The sequence below is a fragment of the Lineus longissimus genome, chromosome 15 (assembly GCF_910592395.1).
Source record: "Lineus longissimus chromosome 15, tnLinLong1.2, whole genome shotgun sequence".
NCBI lineage: Eukaryota > Metazoa > Nemertea > Pilidiophora > Heteronemertea > Lineidae > Lineus > Lineus longissimus.
Genome location: NC_088322.1, coordinates 13432514 through 13451571, shown reverse-complemented (window position 1 = coordinate 13451571; position 19058 = coordinate 13432514). Strand labels below are relative to the sequence as shown.

Genomic DNA, 19058 nt, shown 5'->3' with positions numbered 1-19058 from the left:
AATAAACAGCATCAAATTGAGTATATTTTGTTTTGATATCGCTTGCAATACCGTTTTTGAATTGCCACCTGCAATCATGACTTATCATAGCCAAGATAGATTCAGGTTTTTGATACTCCCACCGAGGGGCGGAGTATATTGAAAACCACTGGCGCCAGAATGAGTCCATGGCTGCAATGACAATTCATTATGACACCCAGCCGAAACGAAAAGTACCTTTGACGAACACAGAAGTGTCCCCTCCGTTTAGTAGTCGGATCTCATCGATTTTGCCATCACCTTGAAATTGCTATTCACGACTCTTACGCAGATCACAACGGGATATCGGGCAATGGTCCTCGTGGACAAGTCAAACCAAACTGTTCTTAGTCGCCCGTGAAATGAGAATACAAATCGCCCGTGACGAGATGACGAATGAACTATAAAGACTGAAATGAGCGTCTACACTCAACTGATTATGCATGTTTGAGTTGAAGCCATCTACACGGCAGCTGTCTTCAGCGCCAAGTTTTTATGGAAGTGACTATTTGGCAAGCCCGGCTCACCAAACAGCGCCTTTTTTCTGCCCTAGATGGAGAGCCGAACTCATGCATATTCAACCATCCAGGAGCTCATTATCATTCGTGGCAACACGGTCAGCAACACTGGAGTTACAGTGAAACGCCTTTAGAAATGCACACTAATGCATTTAACATGCTTATCAGTTAAATCACGTTTATGACTTTTTTTGTAAATCCATACAGTCATGTACATGTACATGCTTCTTCATGGATTATTGACCAAAACCCGAGTTTAGTAACAGAAATTGAATCGAGAGCGGGAAGTCGGCCATTGTTAAATATGCGCATATAAATTCGAAAATGACGTCACTGCTCTCTGATTTGCCAACATGTTGTAACCTCTCCGGCTCGCCAAAGAGGGTAGTATTTTTGCCCTGTTTGGCAAGCCCGGCTTGCCGAACAGGGTGGCTTTTTAGTGCTGTTTGGCAAGCGGCTCTCCAAACAGGACAAAAAAAGATGCCTGTTCGGCGAGTGGCTTGCCAAATAGACCCGGCCATTTTTTATTGCAGTATTAACTGAGCTCTCACATTACTACTTGTTCGACATCCCAGATGACAGTTACGTGACCGAGTACAATTTTCACAGTAAAGGTTTTTCCGGCAGAAATTTCAAATTTATCTTGGGTACATTCGCGATGATGTGTTTGCTGAAAACTTGCTGAGTGTTGTTCTAGGTTGTCCCGTGTGACTCAGTCCAGGAAACACATCATCCGAGAGCAAAAAAGTTTTCGTTTCTGTCGATTTATCAAAAGGCAGCAACTGTGAAGAGTAAACATTTGCGACAGGATAAATAAAAAACACATTTTTTCCGTCGATGTATTAAAAGCAGCAATTGTAAAGAGGAAATATTTGTGACAAAATATATCAGAAATACACCCATTCATTAAGCTTTTGTGGATAATGTTACACCCGTTCTATGACAGCAGAGAACAATTCGTTATATTTCCCCTCACCTAGCAGTTGAATGGATGCAGGCCTATAGCCCAATACAATTGTCTTCAAACAAAGCCGGCTCGCTCCTAGGCATAAATTCCCATTGTTCTGTTGGCTTTTCAAATGGTCAACAGGCAAATCTTATTACATCGACCCCCACGAAAACCTTTGAGGGTGGGGAAACGGCGAAAACGTGTGAATCCGTCGTTTACCTTTCCCGAAACTAAAATACGTTACAACGGAACCATGGTAGAAGCAGTTCATGAGTTTGCATCCTAAAATACATTTTCACGATATTCGATGTAAATGTTTCAATATAGCCTTCTCATGTTCTCCAACCACCTCCTGTACCAATAAACGATAATTAACTGTTAACATCAATGACGTGTAAAATCACACCATCTCGAGAGGTAAATCAACTTCACCTGTGACGTCATTACCCTCACCACTGGTGGCGATATATACTATCGAATGGCTAGGTCCCGTTCGCGCTAGCCTAGCTCAGCGATATTCAGTTAGCCGAGAAGCTACGAAAAAGCTACGCGGGGAAAGGATAACATAAAGCGCCAATGCTGTTTCATAAAAATTGATCAAAGGACTTCGTTGACGGACTACATGTAACTGCAATCTCCAAACAGGACTAAATAGAGGACTTTGCATCATTCGGTCATTGTTCAGTTTCGAACTTTCTTTCTGGATGCTGTAGAAAGTTATTTTTCGGCGAAAGGGTGAGTACACTCAAACATTTTTTATAGATCCGAGTCAGGAGTAACATTGTCATCTCGCCTTGCTTGACAAAATGTAGCAGAATGAAAGACGGATGATCTAGTTAGAATATCGGTCGTGACTTTTTCCCATGTTCTATCGGATGTTTACAACTTCCAATCTTTTGAGATGTAATTGGCAGACACACCGCCGGCTTTTTGTAATTGTTATTTAGATTGCTAAACTATAGAAGTAACATGAATACTACGGAATGGAATGGAAAATCTGATACGTAGCTTTTATTCTTTGACGACATGTTGGTCATTAGGGAAGCTTATATTGCGTTACAAATTAGATTAGAGGGTAATTACCAGTACATGAATAATTTAATATCGGTATCACTTTTTGTATGCGTGTTATAGCAATCATACAGTACATGCAGATGGGCCGAAATTGACCGGTTGAAGTCGTACGTCTGTAATAATTTCTTCGAGTAATGTATAAACCAAACGGTACTGATGGGTTTACCTTTTGTTAAAGGTCTTTAAGGTTTTTTCTTTAGTAGATCCAACGACATCTGTCATAGGCACTTTTAACGGTATTTCCCAAGTGGAAAGAGTGCCTTGGGTTGGGGTTACATCGAGTTCACGCTTTCACTTGTAACTCAGAGTCATTTTCAAAAGCTTACACATAAGAGGTTACATTTTCACCTGTAACTCTTATAAAGAATGAGTCATTTCCAAAGGCTTACACATGAGAGGTTACATTTTCACCTGTAACTCTTATAAAGAATGAGTCATTTCCAAAGGCTTACACATAAGAGGTTACATTTTCACCTGTAACTCTTATAAAGTATGAGTCATTTCCAAAGGCTTACACATAAGAGGTTATATTTTCACCTTTAACTCTAAGAAAGAATGAGTCATTTCCAAAGATCGGGCTACATAGCATGCATGATGTACTTTTCACCCTCATGTCAATTATGTCATGTTCTCTAGCCGAAGTTTTACGGACACGCCCGTGACCAAGGTTAGGCTTAATACCTCGAGTCCACGCTTTCACTTGTAACTCCAAGAGTCATTTCCAAAGGGCGGACTACATAAGATGCATGATGTCACTTTTTAACCTCATGTCAGGTTTTCTTGCCGAAGTTACGGACATTCTCGTGACAAGTGACAAAGTGACAAGTGATGAGAAAACAGTGGCAAGTGACAGCATCAACCATATGTTAACCCAGTGTCACCTCTGTGGATGTCCCGATATTTCAGTGATTCCGTTCAATAGACAGCTAGAGAGACCATGACCTTTTAATAGATGGAACACAAGAAATGTGTCTATCTATCGATCTATCCCAAACAATAAAGAGTTGGAAACACTCAGAAATGGAAACTTTACATTCAAAAAACGTTACAACGCCGTCCTTGTACCGGTTTTGTTGACGCCCTGCTCTCAACAAATTACAAAAAAGGTTTTAGCAAGGCTAGAATATCTTATTTCTAATACCAGTGTTACAATTTTATTAGACGTTGGCTTCACGTGGTCCTACTCGGCGACAAAATGTAACGAGACCCCACTGAAAGATATCATTAAACCCTGTTTGAAATGTCAATCCGACCCAAACGATACCATACATAGACGCAATCATTTGATGACATTTAAAATTCATCTTACAATTTTAATCCGCCTTCTGATACATATCAACTAACAAAGATTAAATCTCTTCGGCGAGGGGAAGAAGAAAAAGGAGTTTCCGCAAAGTCTCCGAAACGCCAACGCATGCAGACGCCTACCCCATTGTTTAGCGCGTTTTCGTTCTTCTGGCTGCTGCATGTCCCAAGAATCCGAAGTATAGCATTGGGGCGGACACCTAAATAAAGTTGCTGTTACGGTTGCATTGACAAAGCCAACACCAATCGATTGAAAAAAGCTATAACATAAGAAGTCCAATGCAAAAGCACGTTTTCATTGTTTTGATGTTGGCTGTCAGTTGCTTGTTCTTAGAATACAGAGAAGCAATACGCTCAACTACTGAAAAAGGTGTGTAGTTCCTAATCAATTCTGTTTGACAGAAGGCATGCCTATGACTGCAAATATTTAATGCCCTACCGATAGGCATGATCAGTCGAATAAGAGTCCATCCTCCTTGCGCAGGACCGGAACTCTATTTATTTATGACATCGTTTCGTCCCTGCTTGAATTGGCCGAACAGTCTCGACAATTCAGGCCCTCTGGTCACGCGAAAGTTTGTGACATATGGTTCAAAGAGTATGTAAGACATTATGGAAACTGCTTTATTTCAAATGACATAAGGAAACAGCTTTATTTCAAACGACATAAGATGTTATTGTATATTCCCTCTGTGACCGCAGCCATTTCCAGTCAGATTACACTGCGCTATCGCAATGTATAAAATACAGTGACTTATACACCTTTCCAGAAATGGGGCGCTGAGTGTCCGAAATAGTGATGTCATAACGGGAAACTAGGCCTTATGGTGGAGGGACAAAGGAGATAGTCATGGTTGACCAACACACTTGAATGCCTTTAATGACGGACAAGGGGGGAAATTTAGTTCCAATGCAAGCCACCAATTTCGGGAAGCATGTATACAACATTGACAATATTTCAACTTCATCAGATGTTGTTGCTCTTGAATCAAAGGAAGCAAGGCGGCCGAATCAACTACAAAGACATGCGGTAATAAAGTGTGCTCAATAGATGATGACTGTTCACTGAATTATCCTGAGGTGACACAATCCCATTGCTGAGTAATCAATCAAGTAAATGTAACAATTAGAAGTTATAATGTCGCCTCGTTAAGTTTTTGCAAGTTTCTTACGTGATATGTCACGCAGGCAGCAACAATCAATAACACACAAGACATTTTAAAAACATGTCATTAGTGTTTGTTGCTGATGATTGCTGATGGTGGTTTTGGAAGTGGATCTGAGAATTTAAAAGTAGAAAATGGGTTTGGCCGTTAACTTGTACAGGTTTTTTTACGCGGCACTTCTTAGATCGGTGAGTTCAGAGTATATTATATATACAGTTGAACCTCTCTATTACGGACACCCTATTGAACCTCTCTATTACGGACACCCTTATTACGGACACCCTTGGAACTGAATAGTGCTGTCCCTAATAGAGAGGTGTCCTGATTAGAGAGGTCAAATTGAATGGAAACAACCAATTTGGGACCAAAACTAGTGTCCTTAATAGAGAGTACGCATAACAGAACTGTCCGTCCACTGTCAAACTGCCATATGTGCGAAGGGAAGTAGAAAATCTGGAGGCAGCTGTTCTGATAAACGCAATGATAACACTACTCTCAATGCCATTTGCCGTTCGTTAAATATTCTAAATTTGTAAATGAATTAAAAAATTTCCAATTGCGTGAATATGTACCGAACGTACCGAATACCGCAGTGTAGACTGATATACAATGTATACCTAATGTATACCAAGTATCAGCTAAGTGGCAGCATTATAACTGCACTATACGGCATTGTGTATTATTGCATTTCTATTTTCCTGACTCGCGATTTGATACGAACGGCGTACCGCTATTACCATCATACCAGGACCCCACGGAATCGCAATTAAAACGCATCTGAGTGTATTTTCAGTAGCACGGATCTAAAGTATTCCCCTGGCGCTTTTGGCAGACTTCGTACTATCCGTGTGTCTGACCGTACCCGATATATGCATGCCATCATCTAAGTGACATGCGTGATTATGGAGCCACTTGAACAGCTAAAATGTTGAAAATTTGTTGATTTTAGACGCAGTTGTTCAATATTGTAAGTGTTGTCGCCTGAACTCCATCCATTGAATAACTTCAATGTAGGTAAACATGTACTATGTACTGTAAAATGTACAATGTGATTGTATGCAGTAATTTGTATTATGCGACATCGGGAATTTCATAATCATACACCTGGTGACTTAAAATCAGTTGCATTTTTTGGATCCTAATTTTTCAGACTATAACTCAACTGGGGAATTCTGTCCGGGAATCAGGTTTGCTATGAACATCCTGTAACAGGAACCCCAACATATGTTGATCACATATCTAACCAAGACAAATACAGCAAAACAAGTCGATTACAACAATACACGTGTTTATAATACAAATAGGTGTCAGCTGCTGAAAATATTTATTGCGACGTGTGAACTGCCCTTTGTAAACATCACAGGGATAGAAATTGTGGAGACTCCAACCGTGAACCTCGCGTCAATACGTTCGGGCCTCTTTTACAAAAGGGATCTTTTAAAAAGCCCCCGAAACGGCTTATCCCATTGTTCGACATAGTTATCGGGTGGTCGAACAATAGGATAGGTGTTTGCGTTCGCGAAAACTACCTAATCTCATGAGTAAGCAGTCTATCCGGTAATTGATATGACTTGTTAACTCTCCTGTGTATGTGTATATACATATATATCGAATGCAAAATATGACGAAACTGACCTCTTAAGTCACGGGATAGAGTATGTTTGTTGGGTCAGATCTAATTATGATTGCCTTTCCCTCAGTGGCAGTATTGTAATACGTGATATGAATCTTCGTCTGGTCGCTCGAAGGTCAGACGTGACAGTCCCCACGGAAATTGTTATGTAGATACCTCATACGTTATTCGCCCCTTTATACCTCGCAGTTCAGGGTTGACCATTTATAGATACAGCCACTTTGGCTCGATTTTCTAATCGAATTCCCATTGCTTTACTATCTTACCAAGGCGTCTCGATACCACCAACCCTTACGAAACAGTTTACATGGCGGTCGATAGGTATAAAATGCAGCCGCAAATGAACGTAGGCCCTGTGCTATTCGAATACACAGTAACCATGACTGTACCGGTTGTAATAACATACGATCACGAAGCCTAAATAATCGAGATTGAGACGAAATAGACACTCTGACACATTTATTTGTCCTTGTCCCTGAATAGTGCTGTACAATACAGCCAGAATGATCAGACTGGTCCAATTACACTCAATAAAAAAGGGTTACAATGTATTTGTAAATATCGGTGGTTAATAAGTGGTAATAACATTGTTTGTAATGAGCGAGGCAACTGAATAGAGATATCGGTGTATACTGATGCAATCCGTGAAATAGGTCAGGTGCATTTATACTCCAAAAGTACCCGGAATTGGTATCACAATTATCGTCTTGTTTTCAGATTGGATAAATATTAAATACCTTTTGACAAAAACCTAAAACACGTTACTTCGCAAAAACTGATCGTTGTATTTTATACCTTGTCGGATATGGGCTAGATTTTATCAATCAACTGGGTAAATCTGACCGACACAAATTTCTCTTACGCAGACAATTTCGGGACTGATATGTCTTCCGATCTTATGAAATAGATCTAATGTCTGTTGGTCCAATAATTGTTCACCCAGCCTTGGGCGTTATAAAGTATACGATGCGTTGGCAATATGCAATCGTGTTTTTTACAGGCATCTATACATTGATATTTGAGATATAATTGTCGACCAAGGTATTTCAAAAATTCAATATGCAAGGCAAACGTTAAGACAACTTCAAAAGGTAGCCTATTTGATGCTTTAGCTGCCACAATGACGCACCAGCAAAATGAATTTGAGCGGCCACTACATTTCCTGAAACGACATATACACTACATTTCCTGAAACCCCCACAACCAGTTTTGAACAGGTGTACCGTTAATAAAGAAGAATCTTTAAATATGATTGCGAGAAAACTGCCTGCGCACATCCGTGCGGAAATTGCTGATTCGATGTAGGCCTCGTTCCTTAGATCTGGCCGTCCTGCGTTTTCCGGAAAAACGTGCGTGCGTATCTGGCTAATAGCCATCCACTGCTTTCGGCGGCTGTTTTTCAAAGCGGGCGGGCAGTGACCGTTATCTGATACGACCCAGTCTTAGGGATTGGGTGAGCGGGAGACTGTGAGACGAAGCAGAAGAAACGACCGGATAAGCCGTCGCCGAAATTTTTTAAGAAGAACAATTGTAAATAAACTGATGATAAATCGCCTTTTTTGCCCAAAAAAGCCATATCGTATGTCTTAACAACAGGGGAACGTTCAAATTAGCCACTAAACAGTTCTTTCCTCAAACTAGATTGTGCATTTCTTACGGCACAAAACGGCACAGTGATTAATGGCCCATAGACGGTAACACAAGAAATATTAGTACCAAATTACTCTCAGGTGACGCACCGACAAACCGCCGTCATTTCAAATCTCCCATGCCGACCAAACGTAACCGACAAGAATACTTAGCTTGCGGCTTCCATCCATCAGGCATTTGAACCGGATCTGGTCGAATTCGACTCGGATCAGATCACAACTTAGTATTCTGAGTATTGCACTAAACACTCCCGGTATGAGGATGGGAAAGATACTTTTATTGTACGCGGAAATGTATGGTACGCCTCCGGAAATGAATGGTAAACATATACTCGGTGTCTCATCGAGCTGATCGACCTGTAATTCATCGCAGACGAAATTCGGGGAATGAAGAGCGCATTTGAACGGACAGCAGTTTTCAACCACTCAGGTTATTGACAACGTCTCAGCGTAATTTCGTTGTCGATAGAATTATCAGTAGTCTCGAGGCCCTGCGACAACAATACCACAAATTGAGTAACGCGTTGATCTAAATGAACTGGAGGGAATGAGAAAACCGATACTATCATGTCCAAGAAACCGATTGCACCCTTTAACCCTGTTCTTTATACTCGTAGAACAGTGCTTTCCCCGTGGCGAGTCTAATACAACTCCTTTTATCCTATACAGTCACTGATTTTTCCAAAGACGACGGTTTTACTGGCTTCATTATCAATTTTAGTGATCATTTCCCTCACGAAAGGTTCTCATCCTATGCCTATGCGTTCACTGACACTTTGTGACAGCACCAGTTTACCGACAACGTCAAGAGAGCAGTGAACAAAGCAGTGGCGGATCGAGAAATTTGGGATGTTACCCCAACCAGACTATACACCGATTGGCCACTTTGGAAACGAGGGAGGGCCTGGAGCCCTCCCCTAGAAAAGGTGCCCAGTAGAATAATTGCTTTCGGCCAAAAAGATGGAGGAGGCACGCCTCATGCGCCACCGGGTTGTATCATCTATCATTATCCATCAGTCAGAATGGCCACGTGGGCGACCACCGCCGGCGACTACCAGCCAGGGACTTCCGTATGGTCTTCCGAAACTAAACATGTCCTTGGCGACAATTTATGTTCATTTCTCGTCGACAGTCAATCGTTGTTGCCATTTATCAAGGCAAGTAGTTGCCGCTCCCCATCAAGTGGTTAATTGATAGATGGCCTCACCAAAACCGGTTATCACAGCGTAATCGCCCGTTTAGCTGCTCCTTATCTTACAAGGTGCTGCCGTTGCCAAAACGGCGTTTATACCTTTCTTTTCAACCGAACTTAGCTGACTTCTTTCTTGTTCTTGTCCTTGTTTTAACTTTAGAAGAGCAATGGCTCCGGCAAGTACACTGGCCTTCTTTCCTCCAGCATTTCAAGCAGCGTTCAGCTGGGTCGCTATCTGTCGCTTCTCGCCCCGCAGAAGGACAAGTTCACCATCACCCCTACTGGTGCCCTTCTCATGTAGATGTTTTATTCAAGCCAAACGCCATGTCATCTGCCCGCAGAATGGATTGTCTAAGCATCAGTCAGTGTTATGAAATCAGGAGTATCTGACGGCGACAAAATGTGCCTTGATCGTAAGTTTCATTGGCCGAATGTCGATATCAATGACTGGTTCAGGTCTTCGTCAGCCACATGGAAACGGAGCTGACTCTGATAAACGCCCTAAAAGCAATGAGAATGCCATATTTGAGAGACTATTTGTGACCCGTCACAGCAAAACCAGGCGCTTGTCGCACAGAAGAAGAGCCTAAATGACACCAGGAGATAATGGAAGAAATTGATGTCCTCAGATTTCACAAAAGGCAGACAATAGAGAAATGAACAGAGAGTCCGTCTCAACCTGCCAAGCTCAGAGCGACATGCGCCTGGTTTTGCTGTGACGGGTCACATTTACTTATATATTGAAAACACCACCGGGACACTATAGCTAGTGCGGACCGATAACGGTTTTTCACCGTGCAAAATCTACGTAATATCTCTTTGAAAACATTTTCCCTCTCACTAACAAAATAAACGACCACCCAAGTAAACACGCCTTTTATATTCGATAATCATATTGGCCGGTTTATCGGTTACTAGTCCTGCCATTCAAGAATTCATTAAGCATGGTCGATTGGAATTCTATCAGTCGTGGGATACGGCTTCGAACACCAATATATCTGTAATTCAACCTCACTGATGCTAATTGTTACCCAAATCAACCAGCCGGATAAACCGCAAATCTATCAATGGTGCTGAATAGCCAGACTAATGAATGAAGCATACACCAGGACCATTAATGCCCGCAATTACTGAGCTCTCTAAACAAATGGAGGTATTTTCAATCACGTAAACAGTTTAGAGTGCAAGAACTCCTGCGTTCCAACATTACCCAATTATCACTTGTTATTAGTTGGGCGAAAGTAAACATGCATTGCTGTCGATGTTTGAAATATACAATATATAACATGGAATAGATTGCTGTTGGTAAACTTTCGTGGCAATCCTATTATATTGGCCATACACACCAACATCACATTTGAAACTAATGCGACAGGAGGAACTTCTTTCAGCTCTAACGGTGTGGGTAACAGGAACAAACCACATCAACACCCCGGTATCAGTTTTTCCGGGTAATGATTTACCGCTGTGACGTACGTGTTACGAGTTGTAGTCGTACTAACACGCAGGGTGTCCCTTAATGAATGGGGATTGCTCATCAAGTAATCTGCACTGATTTTTAGATATTTTCTTTAAGGGATTCTGGCGCGTGATAGTTGTCAATAAATCTCTTCGAAAGTTTTCGCCCACCTGCTGGTACACAGAATCCGGTCTTAATGCAACAAGCTGTCATCTAAATCACCCAAAGGACAGTTTCATGACAATAAGAGGTGAATTGACGCTGTGCATCACTGTGTATTGTCCGTAAAAGTGGAGACGGCAGCCATGAACTCACTCTGAAGTGAGATGTCATTAAAAACTAAAAGCCATCTTCTGCGACAAAAACAGTTATTCATCACTTCCTTCTTGCGCATTTACGACATGGCGTAAAACGATTGAACTTCCGGCAGAATCGACGCGGACAGCTGAAATGAATGCTCGAAACAAATGAGATTCGATTACTTTCACAGCGAGGTGTTGGCTTGGCGCTGCATGCTTCTGGACACACAATCACTCAAGGTTAATTGATTTAGGAAAGCTATGTTAAGCTTGAGGTTTCTGAGGAACACCCGTACAGCACAGAGAATAAAACAGCAAACTGGTGTTGGCTTTAAGGGGTATGAAGAACACCGAATCAGAGTGTTAAATTGCAGACTTTATAAGTCATATAACATAAATGATAATGATTTACATACCTTGAGAACATGACTGTATTCCTAAACTTTAGTATTGCCTTTTTCTATTTGCTGGCTGTTTGGCTAATTGTGACTCGCTCTACCAAAACTAGGCGCTTGTCGCATCTGAACTTGACAGGTTGATACGGACTTGTTGTTCATTTCCCTATTGTAGACCTTTTGTGAAATCTATTACAAACTGATTTGGTCACATTTCACAAAAGGTCTACAATAGGGAAATGAACAACAAGTCCGTATCAACCTGTCAAGTTGAGATGCGACAAGCGCCTAGTTTTGGTAGAGCGGGTCACAATTTCTCTCTCTATCAGTCAACAAGCTAAAAGCATGCTAAAGGTGAAAATCGACGCCAAATTCTGTAAATCTCGGCTGTAAATGTACGTATAAGTTCCCGACAGGCGGCCTGTCGTAGCCGCTATTTCCTAGTCACGGACCAATCTCTGAAATAATGTAGTACAAGAGAGTGGTTGAGTTACTCTTCGTGGATGTCTTTAGGGCAGAGACCTGTATTCATCGACGACCGGAAGTCACATAGAGCTTATCAAAATGTCAAGTTGTGGTAAATACATGGCTGGGATGGACCAAAGTGGAATTAATTCTCAATCTGTGGTTGATTCTTAATCTACAGAGTCAGGCCATCATAGAAATATGCTTTTTGATAATATATTTAAGAAAATGTGGTCTCACTGGTCAGTTTAGAACTTGTACTTTGACAGGGCCATATCAATGCGCCAGTGACGTTTTGATGGATATGGTGTACGGAAATCTTTTTTTCTCAGGCAATCGGTATTGGAATTTTTTAAAACTTTATTATGCTATTGGCAAAGGGTTCTTCTTGACACATATAAAATTTTGTGCAGATTGATTGGTCCAATGAGTACTTTTTTTACCAAAACCTATGCACAACAATGTACACGTAATGTACACATGTTTTAATAGAGGACTCTGGCCTTTAATCTGAGCAGCGGTGTTTTTTTAACAACCCGAAGCCAGAAGCAAAATGATATGCAGAAGCGATATGAGATAAAGATCAGGAAATTGCTGCATGTAAAATATTGAGGTATTGGAGTTTTTTCTGGCAAGAAAAAGGCAAACTCGATTATTGTTTTCCGTTTGTTGACCGGTCGTGTCAGCAAGATTTGTCGGGAAACCATTTGCTGTTTTCTGCAGCTTCTAATTAGTGTTTGAATGTCGAATCGGTTTCATTGCGAGTTTGTGCCTTCGCTAAATGAGAAAATGATCTAAAATATTATTTTTCGCGTAAAAGTAAAGTTTGTTTATTATAGTGTCACCCCTAATGAAAGGGCCAGCCAGCTTTTTGGCTTATGAGACACTCTTTACTTCCAAACTCCTATCTCTAATGCCAGGCGCCTGGCGAGAAGGCAGTTTGTACCCTATATTTAACTAGCTGGCGGCTAACCAACCGGCCGCATCGGAAAGAGGTTACCAGCGGGCCTCGAACCTTCGACCTTCCGTTCACGAGGCGGGCGCCTTAACCACTAGGCCATCGAGATCGGTCCAGTATATTTTATTCCCTATTGTTCTCAAAGCGGTGTGGTGTTCTTGCACTTTTTTATTGGATCGTCCCTCGCAGAAACGTCAACAACTGCGGCGCCCCGTAGCTGTAGAAGGCGGTTACCTTTAGGGAATTTTCATGAAGGAGTCCGTTCCTTTTGATGAACACCGATTATTCTCGGTCGATCTATCTAACTGAATTTAAACATGATTTCAAGCGTCGTCACTAGATCACAATCTTACGACACTTGCCTCTGGGCCACGAGCACAGCTTTCCAAAGCTTTCAAACTTTTTGTCAGTTGTGTGAAATGAATATGAACGTTTTATTTTCATTGTTCTGAATTTCATAACGTTCCATCCAATACTCCAGTCAGGCATTTGAAAGTCTGATGCAGCCACACAGCGAGAAACTGATATTGCAAAACAATGTTTTATTCTCGCCGCAAGTTATCACATAACATGGTATTGATTCAACGCGAGGTCAAATGAACGCCGAGAGGTCTTGTTACTTTATATTCGTGGCGTATTTATAGCCGTTATAGCCAATCAGCGCTTGCTGCTGTGTCATGTGATCTTAGCGATCCTTGAAGGGGCGAAATAGAATTAACATATAGACAGTTTATGGCAGACATGACCGATCGCCTTCTTTGCCCTTTTAGTGTCATTTATGGGACGATCGGGTATTAATCGAATGACGAAGAAAGTGGTATTTGTGTAAATAAGTGGTATTTGTCGAAAGGTTAATAAGATATTGGAGGTGCAGCGTAAACCAGCAGGCGATGACGGACGTGGTTGTTGGTGGTTTGTAAGTACGAATTCCCGTCTCGCCGGGCATATTGAATTGATATATAGATATGAAAGGAAGGATGATGGTTACTCTGGGCCTCCTATCTTTTCAAGAAATCGACGCCTAGAAAATAAGAACGTTGATACCCGTAAACCAGTACGTTCAGCCTAAAGTGGGTTCTTATTGTCACTCCATTTGCTCGAAAACGAAATTGGTTGTCCCGCCATGCCAAAGCTTTCACCTCGATATCGTCACCTGTCGAAGCAAACATTTTTACCTCTTTTGATGACACGGGGAGGAAGGACAACTTTGACAAAGAGGGTATATTGGGTACAACGTTGAAAGGTATAACTGACTAGGTGACAAGATGTCGATGGGAAAACCACTGAAGCGATGATGACAATCGTGGGTGTTGGCAAGTTCATTTTGTCAATACGCGGGTCACATACATGATCTCTTAGCACATAAGATGACCAATTACTCCAGTGGCTCATATCTTGACGCCAAGGAGACAAGATGTCCCACTTCGAAGCTCTATTGACCAATACGTTTGGATCATTCGCGGTTTTGCTTAGGTCACTTGCTTCACTCGGATAGTTATTCGGTTGTACATGTAGTGTACGCTTCGTCAAAGCCATCACTATATCAGCGCCCTTTAAAATAGGTGTTGGTGCCTCTTCTCTGATGGACTGGGAAAGACGGACAACGATGATAAAGACATGTACAATCTGAGAGATAAAATATGAATGGGAGTCCAAATATCGTTGCGGAAACCATCCAAGCAATGATGACTGACGTGGGTGTTGGCAAGGTCGTTTTGTTAATTCGCAGGACACGCTCAATTGATATATAGGCATTGATAGGGCGGATGGATACTCCTGGGGCGCCTATCTCTCCGTGATATCGACACCAAGGAAGTTGGATCGACCACCTTGACGCCTGGAACTGATATGTTATTTCTTCATTCGATCGAAGATTTATAACTCGATTTATAGGTCGATAGGTTTCAATGGTTGGGTATTGTAGTTTACAGAGAGCAGAAATAAGCCACCGAATGCGGTTTCACCCCTGTCTATCTGGCACTTTTTTGTCCCACCACACGGCTTTGACACCACGTTGACCGAAAGTGCCATACGGTATGAGGATCAAGAAAAGTGGTGCTCAATTGACTGTGTTGTTTAAGCCACGGACATGGCTACCATCACTTGGTGTGTTCTCCCAGTGATAATTGAGCACGGGTACTTACGTTTTCACTTATGGCGGTAATGGTAATGAAAGATCCCAATAATTTGCGCATCTTAATTGCGGTTAGCAAGATTAGAGAGTACAGTAAATCAATACATTCGCCAGGACAAAAGCGGATATATCGATTCACAGTCCGAAACTTTCCAGAGTTGCTTAACTGCTGATTTGTTCGCGCAGATTGCCGCTGTTGTCCACGACTGTGCGCAGTCGGCAACTTTTAATCTTCTTTGTTGGCAAAGAAGCAAAACATATCCCCCTGGAAAATGTGTCCAGTTGTGTAGCATTCTGACGGATAATTGTAGTGTCCATGACCGTTAAAAGCACAGAGATTAAAGCGCATAAAAAAGAACCCCTTGTTCCCCGGATATTCTATCCGAGGACATTGCCAACTTCTAAATGTCTCTCAATGTCCTTGGCACAAATGATTCCATTATGCACTTTCATCTCGCCCGAGCAATTGACCGTCATGGCATTCACAAAACCATTTACCATAATCCGTCAGAATACAATGGGGCCGGAGACTTTTTCCAGTGGGACATTTTCTAATTCTACACCGGCATCAAACATCTTATTGTCAATAACGAAATACGCAATTGCTTCTATGCCTCTCTGGGACATACGTAGGTTAATGGAGAGAGGACGCCAGACTGGCACGAATGGCCTCTTATTCCCCTGTAGATATCGTGACAGTCAAAATCCTAGGACGAGTGACGGCGTCAGTGCATTATTCAATTTGTTACCTCTCAAATGCAATCCTATTCTAATCTGCCTCCCGGTGACTCTGTTCATTTCCTTGAGTTAAATCTCAATCATTGTCAATTGGAGATCGAATTTTGAATATAAAAATTCGATTTAGGCTGTTGCAATTAGTGATCAGAACATCAACTGACGAGCCTGACGTGCCTGATATCCACCTGATATGTCTACTACTCTTGGCTATTCTGTTGAGATGCGCCAGCTCAAAATGTGTTGTATCATCAAGGTTGCCGTATTGTTCTCTCCTTTCAACAATATTGTGCGTTTCGAAAACAAGGAAAGGAAACTAGACCCACCGAAGAATGTTGTATGTACTATATTAAAGCTGAATTGCATGCACAAAACCAGAGCGTCCCACGCGCCAAAAGTGAGAAATTCAAACGATCGAAAGGTCCTTCTGTATACGGCCTGAAACATGATAGACCTCCAATGCTTCGATGCGCTTGATTTCACAAACCAGCAAGCCACAGGACGATGCGGACAGTCTCGGAGAATTATGGAAGAGAAAAAAATCAAAATCTTCTCCAGGGATTCGAACCCGGGAACTCGGGCTCAGAATACGAACGCTCTAACCGTCTGAGCTAGGGGGGCTTTCTTGTGAACTGCTGCCAGCAAATATATCTTATATGAATGGCGATTATGCTTTATTTTTTGAGAGATGAACCAAAGTACATGTAATAGAAGAAGATACCAAGACAAAGGTGAACATTGCGAAGAGAAAACGTAGACTCCGCATACATAAGCACGCACAGCAAAGAAAAAAATGACTTTCTTCCTGCAGTTGCCCACTGGAAGCCGCTCAAAGATGTTGAACAAAGATTACTCACAAATGTTTGCACATTCTACAAAGGCTTATAAAACGACAGGCATTTCAGGCAGCCCAGTGGCCTTGAGGATAAGAGTGTTGGCAAATAAAACCAGAGGTCTCGAGTTCGTGTCCCGATGAGATGACCTTTTTATTTTTTTCCTTCCAAAATTCTCTGCGAAGGTCCGCATCGAAATTTTGAAATTGTGACCCGCTCTACCAAAACTAGGCGCTTATCGCATCTGAACTTGACAGGTTGATACGGACTTGTTGTTCATTTCCCTATTGTAGACCTTTTGTGAAATGTGACCAAATCAGTTTGTAATAGATTTCACAAAAGGTCTACAATAGGGAAATGAACAACAAGTCCGTATCAACCTGTCGAGTTCAGATGCGACAAGCGCCTAGTTTTGGTAGAGCGAGTCACAATTGTTATTTTCCAATCATAGGATTACGAACAGACAATAGATCTAGAATGCTGTATTATACATGGATACTGTATACACATGTATAGACCACGTTTCATCTAACTGGTTTGTCCTTCGTGCAATACCGCTAGACCATATGCAAACCGGTGTAACATCTGTGGTTGTTTCCCATGTGTCATTGTTTCCAAACAATAGGCAGCTAGAGAGACCATGACTTTTCAATAGGGGGAAACACAGAAAAACTTGTCAATCTATCTTTTAGCATTCCCAAACAATGAGGGGAAACACTCAAAAATAGAAACACTCAAAAACATTACACCGGCATTTGCATGATCCCGTCACACACTTCGGGCATTGGCGAAGTTCCGCATAACTCACGAGCAACTATTACGAAATTGAATTCTTCGGAATCGCTTGCTAGAATAGTCAGATTTCGAATTTTCCATTTTGTGTGGAATTCGATGATGGTAACTAATAAACTGTCGAATGGAAGATGACTACGCAGCCGACCGCCTGGTAATAATGCTATTAATATTCCGTTGGTCATCTTAGGCTCGATTCCATGAGAGTGCGAAGTATACTGAGTACACTACGCGCCTGCCAGCGGTTATTCGATTATAAAGAATCACCTGCAGGTGCTGTTGGCGTCTTTTGATGTTCCTCCTATCCCAACAACCGCACATGGGCGTAATTTCCATTATCCAATATCCAATGGGGCCATGCGCAGTTTTCCCACCGTAGTGACCGTAGCTGGTCAGAAAAACCTCAACAGTGTGTAAGACGGTGTCGAAGATCGTCGAAATGCAACAATTTCAGACAGGATTTACAAGTTATACAAATGGATAGCATATGATATGGCACGGTCTGTCACCGATCTGACGACTCACTGTCCGCGTGAATAGAAATCAGGATTTGATCTTTATGCAATGATCCTTGATGGGCTAATCAAGAATCGACATGAGTCAAAGTTGCTATATTACCTTTGACTAATTGGCTTTTTTTGTAATAACGATGGAGCGGTGTTGAATAATTCAGTAGTGGATTCATCCGGCAGAGATTCTTTGGGCCAATCTTACAGCAAATTTCTGATAATGTGAATGCAACAAGCTGCACCACTGTTTTCATTATTACCACAAAAAATCAAAAAGATCCTTTGTGACCAGATTATTATGTCGCTGCCTCCCCACACTTGTTCAACTTCTTTTTTACGTTTTGTGACCGATGATGGATTATTTTACCCTGCGGTTTTAATATGTCTTATTGCCTCTCAGGCTAATGGCATTCTCTGTTTGACGATGTCTTGTAAACCACGAATAGCACCTCGTAAACCTGATCATGGTTACTAATTCAGCAGAAATCTGGTCATTTGCCAAAGACAGACAGAACTGGCCTAATTGGGCTGTTTATTGACAATGTAATATACAGCAGCAATAACCATGTTGCTGCTCCTTGACCTATTCATGGGGGCAAATTCTTTCGCCATGCACTCACAACAATAAGCTCTTCGAGTTCCAAGAACAAGGATTTCTTTCGATCATAATCTCCGGCTACCTGAGGAATGTTGTTCACGTCCGATCTGATGACACCAGTCACAGACAACCCCGGCCTAATCTTGTCATTACTGGCACCGACACCTCGAGGTTGGCTGTGATGGGCGAGCACTGATAACTCAGCTATTCAAACATCGCCCCGATATCGTCCAGATGTCGGCCACAACTTCAATTATACAAAGGGCAATAGAGGTATGTCGGGCTTGCACTGTCGAAACACCTGCCCCTGTGACCTCTGAGGGCCGACGCTCTTGTGACAGAGAGGGCGACTTTCTTCGACAGGGTAGGTTTCCTCC

General features: G+C 41.9%; 1 protein-coding gene across 1 annotated transcript in view; it reads left to right on the top strand.

Annotated features, from left to right (window-relative positions):
- The first annotated feature begins 1964 nt into the window (after positions 1-1964).
- Positions 1965-19058, top strand: part of LOC135499891 (cephalotocin receptor 2-like) — a 71745-nt gene continuing 54651 nt past the window's right edge. The window contains exon 1 of the mRNA XM_064790916.1: positions 1965-2220. The gene's annotated coding sequence lies outside the window, so the exon portion shown is untranslated. The remainder of the gene's footprint in view (positions 2221-19058) is intronic.